At 50.9% G+C, this 8542-nt stretch overlaps 1 long non-coding RNA gene across 3 annotated transcripts in view; it reads right to left on the bottom strand.

Annotated features, from left to right (window-relative positions):
- Positions 1–254: 254 nt before the first annotated feature.
- Positions 255–8542, bottom strand: part of LOC108498246 — an 11236-nt gene continuing 2948 nt past the window's right edge. The window contains exons 1-3 of one of the 3 annotated variants that reach the window (XR_001875125.1): positions 3960–4152; positions 926–1623; positions 255–559 (exon numbers count right to left, since the gene is read on the bottom strand). This is a non-coding gene — a long non-coding RNA (uncharacterized LOC108498246). Of the gene's footprint in view, positions 560–925; positions 1624–2243; positions 2292–3959; positions 4153–8542 lie in introns of those variants that run through there. The other 2 variants (XR_001875124.1, XR_001875123.1) reach the window with 2 other exon arrangements.

The following is an 8542-nucleotide window of genomic DNA, read 5'->3' as shown; positions in this document are numbered from 1 at the left end:
CAGGACCCTTCCCGGGTGGACTTTGGGCTGGCAGAGGGATGGGGTGGTACTGCCAGCAAGGAAAGGGCTGTGGGGTGCTCCGGCAAGGGTCATGTCGCCCGGACTGACCTATTTTGGGGCAGCAAGGAAAGCAGAGTCACACAGCTCCAACTCAGTCTTATTAACCTTGGACCAGGCTTCTTCTTGGAGCAGCTGGAAAGCCTCCAAGACAGGGCTGCAGCAAGGGCAGAGCTGCTTGGAAAAGATTTCCAGGAAGCAAAGCAGATGAGCAGAAGAAAGGTTTTGTTTCCTCTCTCTGCTTCTTGAGGCCCCCCAGGAGACATGTTCTCAGCAGTCACATCGTCACCAGGACCTGGGCCTGGGTCTCCTCCAGATCCATGTTCCTTCCAGACTGTGAAGTTTATGGGGTTACCCACGGGCAGAGGGGTCCCACCTTTATCCCATCAGAGTCAGCACATCTAGCCCATATTCCCTGCAAGCTGGGCCTCACCTTAGGACGGTCAAAGAGGTGGAGCCCCAAGTGTGGTCGTCCAGGCATCATCTGCAGGGGGGTCATCCCCTGAGGAATGACAAAAGTGACAGTGGTACCCATGGGAGATTGGGAAAGGGGTTACCTCACCTCCAGAGGCTGAAAATAGGAAAAAATTTTCCATCTGCATCAACATTTTCTTCTCCCATGCAAGGAGAAGACACCAAGCTGCCCCACGGGGCTTCTAATACAGCCTTTGCCCCTCCTTTGGCTTCGCTGAAGGGGTGGCTGCTCATTAGTGAGCGCCACTAATTAAGAGGAATGAGCCCAGTCTGCAAAAGCAGAGTTAAGAGGCTCCACTTGCTCCCCTCTGCAGCTGGGAACAGCTTTGGAGGGGATTATTCAGCCACTAGACCACGGTGAGGGCAGTAAGTATTGGACATGAGTAAGTCCCACCTGGGAAGAAGCAGCTCCTCTGGGTCTCACAGGCACTTTCAGACCCAGATCACAGAATTCCAGCAGAAATCCTGCTTTCTTTTTCCATGACACAGCGAAAGAAAAGCTCAGTTGAAAGTCTTTCCAAACCTTGACGTGCCTGCCTTTGATTTCTTCAAAACAAAATGAGGTTTCCACAAATAAATTAATTTCTTTTCAACAAGATGTTTTTCCTGGCAGGTCCTCTGACACCTGCTGACCCAAAAGGGAAACTTGAGACATTATTTATTTTTTTTCCCCCCTAATAAAGATACAGTTCACATTGACCCAAATTTTGAGCTTTGCTGTTTGTTGTTAGTTTTGCCTCCGGACAGCGAATGGAAGAAGCAGCTGCTCTCCCATCACCAGGGGACACCAAACTGATGCATGATGAGGAATATTATGAGACATCCAGGTGGGATCAGCAATTCCCACACCTCTGGAGGCGGCCAAGAGGAGATGTGGAAGCTTGCAAGCACAAAATAAGAGTGAGGAGATGTTCTTCCTGGCTTTAAGAACTCATTGCTGGCTTTCAGCACGTCCTGGCACAGGGATGCTGGAGGCTGAATCCAGACCACGAGGCTTAAAATCCCCTGGAAACCTCTTCTCCACGAGCTGGTGAAGCCCAGTTTGTCCTCCAGAGCATCCTGCAGCAAGAAGTCCCATGAGTGAACATCCCACTGCAACGAAAAAAAAAGAAAAAAAGAAAATCAGGCGATTTGGAGTGTTTTGATTAAATTAAAAGACATGAACCAAATTACACAGGACAAGCTTTGCCTGGAATCTGCCAGGGAGCTTGGCAAGACCTGGCTTGCCCGTGGAAATGGAGAAGGAGGAGAAAGCTGAGCCACCAGCGGTTCCTTGGAGCTCTTGGTTTCACCTTTAATGTATTTCAGTGCATGATTCAAGCACATTATCTGCATGAAATGCTGCATTAGCATCAAAATGAGGGGAGTTCTGTTCGATATATTAAAGTGGCTCTGATGGGTTTGAAGGGAGCTTAGCGCAGGAGAGGCATTAAGGAAGTAAATGCCACATTTGTATTCAAAAGAGCTTTCTTTTTTTTTTCATTTAAAGCCATTGATCTAAGAAGTGGTGCTTAAGACGGGCTTATAAAAGCGGGAGTGCATCTTCCCTGGGAGACAAAACGCTGTGTTTATGGGGAGTGGGAAAGGGAAGCAGAGAGCCCATTTGGAAAATATATGGCACTGGGGGTTTGGCACATCACCCTGAGGAGCCAAGGGCAGGGAGGGACAGGGCCTTCAGGTGCCACCACCATTCCCTTCCTAATATGTCCTACATGATGCCTTTTTTTGGCTCAAGTCTGGAATTAAAAATGGCTTGTCCAGCCTGGCGACGCCCATCATGTTTTTTCCCCGGTGAACACCCGGTTTGCCTTTTTCTGCTAAATTTCAAGGAAAAAAATTATCTTATTTAAGCGTTTTAATTTTTTTTTTTTAATTAGGGTGATTTTCTTAATTAGGAGGGTTTTTTAAAAAAAAATTAGGAATTATTTTTTTTAAAAATTAAAATTTCTGCCTGACAAAACAGCTTCGGACTTTTCATTGGGACATCAAAAGTCGAAGTCGCGTCAAAGCAAACGTCACTGGCGTCGCCACCAGGACAATTTCCACGGTCCTCTTCACCAAGAATTTTAAAAAATGGTAATTCTGCTTCAGAATATTCTTTATATCTTTACGCCACCGAGCTAGAAAAAGTCTCTTTTGTAGCTGGTTCTGAGAAAAGAATATTTTCCCCAAAATCAGGCTCCGCGCCGCGGTCCTGTTTAAACCACGATGAATTTTTCTTGCTCTGTTAATGCAAGGCAAGGAGCATTTTAGCTAAAAACACCAGGATTTCTGCTGAATTTGGGAGATCAAACTGGTTTAGTTTCATTATCTGAAGCAAACAGAAACTGCCCTGAAAGCTCGGGGCGAGCGTTAACTGCCTTCATCCATCTTTGCCACCTCCAATGGCAATTAATAGTCCCTTGTCTTTCCAAACAGAGAAAGCAAGGGGTTAAATTAATTGCTTCTGACCACTTAATGAATCAGGGAGAGACCCTGGGAAGCTCCTCTTGCCTCTGCCTGCAAATCAGCCAGAGGAAAAATACACTTTTCTTGGCTGAGATGCATTGCTTATGGAAATATTTATGCCTTGGAGCAGCCACGGGTGTGACACCCTCCAGACTTGGAGCTGCTGGAGGTTGGTCACCCTGTGGAATTCCACCACGTGTGGCCCTCGGGGTGAATTAAATAAATCAGAATATTCCTCCAATGGGAGCTGTGAGCAGCACTGGGAGATTTTTGGGGATGTCCAGCCCAGAGCACAGCAGGACATGCACCAGGACCTCCAGTGGCACGGTACCAACCTGTCATCGATGTCATCCCTCCCTGGAGGGCCGTGCCGAGGAGGAGACACACCAAGGAAAAGCTGGACATCCTACAGGCCTTAAAAAATTAACAGTCCCTTCCTGCCAACGGCACTGAAGCCCAGCCTGAAGGATGTGGCTTTTGTCACTCAGCCTTCCTCCCTGCTCCGTGCTCTTCCTCTGTCACCCTACAAAGCAAACCTGGGTGGCTTGGAGACATTCCAGCGCTCCCTGCCTTTCCACCCAGCTGTCCCAGGGGCACGCAGCCCCTGGAGCACCCCCCAAGCCCACCCATGAGGATGGGGCTGTTGGCTGGAAGAGCATTCCTGAATTTTGGGGGGGAGAGGGGGAGGGTGGCAGACGCTGCTCCCGCCCAGATATCTCCCACTCCCAATTTTCTTTCCCATCACAGCTTGTTTTCTCCCTCCTCCCCAGAGCAGGTTGTCATGTCACAGAAGAAGGGAAGGAAACAATGCGGAGGAAATTGATAAGCATGGCTTGAAAGCCAGAGAAAGGGAACATTTGCCTGGGAGAAGCTGTGATTAGATCCGTGTGTGTGTCCTCTGCCAGCACTCCTAAAAATAGAGCTTGGCTGCACAGACTGTCACACGCATGCAGACATGCTCTCGCTGGAGCTATATTTACCAGCCTTGGAGACAGCCAGATTCCCAGGAACGAGCCGTACGTCCCCCCGGGACCGCCACGGAGGGGTCACACGGCCAGGAAGGGACCACAGGGGTGAGGAAGGACCTCCCCAAGCATCCCTGGGAGCTGGGGGGCACGGAGAGACGTGGGTGGGGAGCACCAAAATGGGGAGCTTCGTTTCTGGAAGATCCTGGAGAACATCTGGAAAAGCAAATCTCTTGATTTGGAGAGACACACGTGGGACAAACAGAGGCCACCCAGACGGCCACACGCTCGTGGTCCCACCCCTCAGCATGGAAGCAGCCCTCAAAAGGGATACTTATCCTCCAACCTCTCTTCCCACATTGACCCGAAATCCCAGCTTTCGTGGCCAAGTCTTCCAAGCCCAACATCTGGCCAGCACCAATATCTACATCCATGGGCTGAAGAAGGTTCTCAGCGAGCTCCAGCCCTTCTCCACTGGTGAGACCACGGCTTGATGCCATCAGCCATGGCGCTGCACTCCTGGATCCGGGCATGAAGAGGTTTGGGAGGAGGAAGGTCCCACAGCTGCTTGTTGGAGAAAGAAAAACTGGAGCATGACCTACATCGCCCGCTGGAAAGAGGCTCCTCCGCCCCCCGCCGCGCTCGTTGGCCTCGTGATAGAGCGGGGAGTGTTTAAAGGGACAAAATTGAGGCATTTGAGTCATATTCATGAGGTTTCTGAAGAGGATGTTTGAAGACCGAGGTATTATTATCCACATATGTCTTCCCAGAGGTTGCGTGCAATTAGCATTATTCACAGATACGCAATTAGCATTAGCCAGAGATATGTATTTCGGGTGGGAAAATAAGTGTTTTTCTTCCCGGAGAAGTTGTTTTGTGCGCAGTTTGCTGGGCTCGGAGTGCTTTGGTCCGACTGGAAATTGGAGAAGAGCCATTTGCCCCGGTTTGCCCCTGGAAATGGAGAGGCCAGCAGCAAAGGGTGCTTCTGCAACTGCGGTTTTTTGGATGAGCTAGAAGTGTCTGCAGAGCCAGTGGGCACCTACACAACCAGCTGGCCCATTGCCACCTGCGGCGTCATTCCCTGGGGACCAACAGCACATCCCCAGCAGCTCTGCCTTCCATCTGCCCAGCACAGAGCGTCCACCCCAACTCCGTGCCATCTCCTGGAAAATGAGTCTTGTCTCCAGATCCAGGACCTGAGCCATGGCTTTGGTTGCAAACCTTCCCCTCTGATGCCTGGAGATGATGCTTGGTTGCAGGTGGGGGAGCAGGGTGGTATCTCCAAGGGTGGGTTTGTTTCCGTGGCCTCCCAGCAAAGCAGAAACCTTCCCCCACAGGAAGGGCAGCAGGTGCTGCTATGACCCACCTTCATTTTGCAACTCAAATACCCTCTGTTTAACCACCTGGACGTAATATCACCTCGTGAAATGTCATTACCAGAGGGCAAGAGGTGAGTTCCACCCCACCTCGGAAATGCAGGAGCGTGGAGCACCTCGTTCTGTGACCCCAGACACCCGAACCCACACGCTCAGAGCTCCTGGAGTCACCAACCTCGGAGGAAAACGTGGAAGGTGGCACAGGAGAGACTCTCCAAGAGTGAAGGATTGAATAGGTTCCCTGCATCAACAGCCACATGTTTTGATAGGAAGCTGCAGCACCCTAAATCATGCCAATAAACACTAAGACATCCAGCTTTGATTCAGCTTGGTGAAGAGCTGGGCTGTCTGTAAAGAGGTGGTTCGTAAACCAGGAAGTTGAGGGTCACTTAGTAGGGGCAGCTCCATAAATCCAATCCTTTCTTCTCTCTAGCTTGAAGTTTAAAAGCCCAGGAAAGAGCAAGGTCTAGACCTAAAGAGATGCTCAACCACCTGCAGGAGGTGTCCTCGGCATGAGGACTCCAGACAATCCTTCACTCACAACCACACTGTAAATTCCACTCATCTTGCTCCAGGTGGATCCTCCCTCCATCGGTCACCGTATCCATAGGGTCCTTTGGACTGAATCCCACTGGTCTCTGGAGACACCAGTGCTCTCAGGAGCAGAATAAATCTGGCACGTGATGCTTCACAGAGCTTGTCAGACAAGGTGGAGGGTGTTGGGTTGGTGGCTTAAAGTTCCTTGAAGGCACCAGGTGCTTGGAGCTGGGTATAACAGGTGACCTGCGCTGAGATGGGACTGCAGAACACAGCTCAGGAGGCCCCCACCCGTCCTCCCAAATCCATGCAATGCTGTGGGAGCTCTCATTCCCAAATCCTCCTCCCATCCTCCCAGGAGGCAGGTTAACCTAAGGACACAAGGACACATCACAAAGGTAGACAGGGACTAACGGTCAAGCCAAGAGCAGATCCCAATTCCCTGATCCCACCGTGGGCTCCAAGAGCAGCCAGGCCTCACCACACACCCAGCCCAGCTTCCCAGCTCAAAGGGACCACAGGGACCACCACAAAGTCCTGCTTTTTCCTTCAGAAAGAGCCAAACTCTGCAAAATCACGTCATTTGTCACCAGCAGCTCTTGCTCCAGGGCATCCCATGCCAGCTGGCTCCGTGCTGTGCCAGTCCCCAGTGTCACTCCCTGCTCTTCCTTGCTGCAGCCAGGGACCTTTACAAATAAATAATGTTCTCCTCCAATCTGCTGGAGCAAGCTGGTCTCCTCCGTGCCTCTGGGGAGGGTGGCAGATGAGGAAGGGTTGAGGATCTGCAGGGAAAACACCTGCCTGTGGCCCAGAAATGCTTCTAAAAAGCAAAGAGATTGCCTCGGTGCTCTAAAAATATCTGAAATTCAGAAATTTGACACTGCATCTATCGAGAAACCAGCACCAGCTTCCAAAACATCTCAGCAATGACAGGAGAGGTGCAAAGGAGCCCAGAGCATCATGTTAATGGCATGAAGACATCCAGGAGCTGGTGGCCTGGGGTGAAGGGTGGTTTGCAGTGGGTGGAGACCAGAACAAGCACCAGGACAAGTTCACAGAGGAATTGTTCACTTGCAGGCAGCTCTGGGCTGCAGGGAGACAGCCCTGCCTCCCTCCTCAGGGCTGTCAAACCCCTTCATTTCCCCAGCAAGAGCTTTGCTTCAGCACAAGCCTCGAGCAGAGGCACAAGTGGGCTCTGGAGCTAATGTACAAATTATCACAGAATACACCGAGCTGGAAGGGACCCAAAAGGATCATCCAGTCCAACCCTCAGTCCTGCACAGGACCATCCCCAACAGTCACACCAGGTGCCCCAGAGGATCATCCAAACACTCTTTGAGCTCTGGCAGCCTTGGTGCTGTGCCCACTGCCCTGGGGAGCCTGTTCAGTGCCCGATCACCCTCTGGGGGAAGAATCTTTTCCTCATATCCAACCTAAATCTCCTCTGACACAACTTCAGACCATTCCCCAGGGTCCTGTCCCTGGTCCCCACAGAGCAGAGATCAGTGCCTGCCCCTCCTCTTCCCCTCATGAGGAAGTTGTAACTGCTGTGAGGTCTCCCCTCAGTCTCTTCTTCTCCAGCTGAACACACCAAGTGCCCTCAGTGTCCTCCACTGGGCTTCAAATCAAGGTCCTTCCCCATCCTTTTTGCCCTCCTTTGGACACTCTCTAGTGACTTCATGTCTTTCTTATGTCGCAGTGCCCAAAACTGCCACAATATTCAAAGTGCAAAACCCCTTCCCCCCAGCCCTGGCTATGGAACACAGGAAAATAACAAAAAATCCCTTTGGGATGGGATTGCACAGCATCCTTGTCTGCAAGGGCAGGGTGAGGCTCCCCCAGGCCCTTGGCCAGCACAACACTTTCCCAGCACCATTGCTGAGACGGGAAGATGCAAAACTCTCTGGGTGGGAAGGAGCCCATCAGGACAAGAGGACATTGTCTCAAGCTGTGCAGGGGACGTTTAGGTTGGACATCAGGAAGAATTTCTTCACAGAAAGGGTGATTAGACATTGGAATGGGCTGCCCAGGGAGGGGGTGGCATCACTGCCCCTGGTGGCATTCAAGGAAGACTGGATGTGGCACTGGGTGCCGTGGGCTGGTTGGCATGGTGGTGTTGGGTCATGGGTTGGACTCAGTCTCCAAGGTCTCATTGATTCTGCAAGCCAAAGCTGAGGAACCAATGCTAAAAAAGCCCAAATCACAGGGTGCAGGTCCTCTTCCTTAACTAAAAGACTCTGGGATGAGCTCTGGGGCAGCATTCCTGGGGCACAGTGACCACAGTTCCCTCTGTAGCTTTTCTAACTCTGAGAATGACCATCTGATGCAGATCATCCCTAAGGATCTGGAGTCACAGGTGGACACCTGCAATCAGTGCAAAACAAGCTCAGATTCACCAAGTCTGAAAGGAGAAACCTGCTACCAGGGCTTCGGTGTTGAACCGCAGAGCAGGGATGTCCCAACAAATCCTGTATATGTGAGCAATAGAAACAGAATTATTCAAATTATTAGAGGAGCAATCTCCAAGAGCAGAGTGTAACATTCAGCTGGTAACATTCAGCACCCACTTTTCACAACAAGATGTAAATCCTGCTTCAAACAAGATGTTCCAGAGAGGAAGCCGAGATGAGAAAGTACAGGGGGACACATCAATTACAAATTGTCAAGAAAAATCAGTAGCTGGGT

The sequence above is a fragment of the Lepidothrix coronata genome, unplaced genomic scaffold (assembly GCF_001604755.1).
Source record: "Lepidothrix coronata isolate B3197 unplaced genomic scaffold, Lepidothrix_coronata-1.0 Scaffold58, whole genome shotgun sequence".
NCBI classification, from domain to species: domain Eukaryota; kingdom Metazoa; phylum Chordata; class Aves; order Passeriformes; family Pipridae; genus Lepidothrix; species Lepidothrix coronata.
The sequence above is the reverse complement of the archived record's forward strand: the minus strand, read 5'-3'. Positions and strand labels throughout refer to the sequence as shown.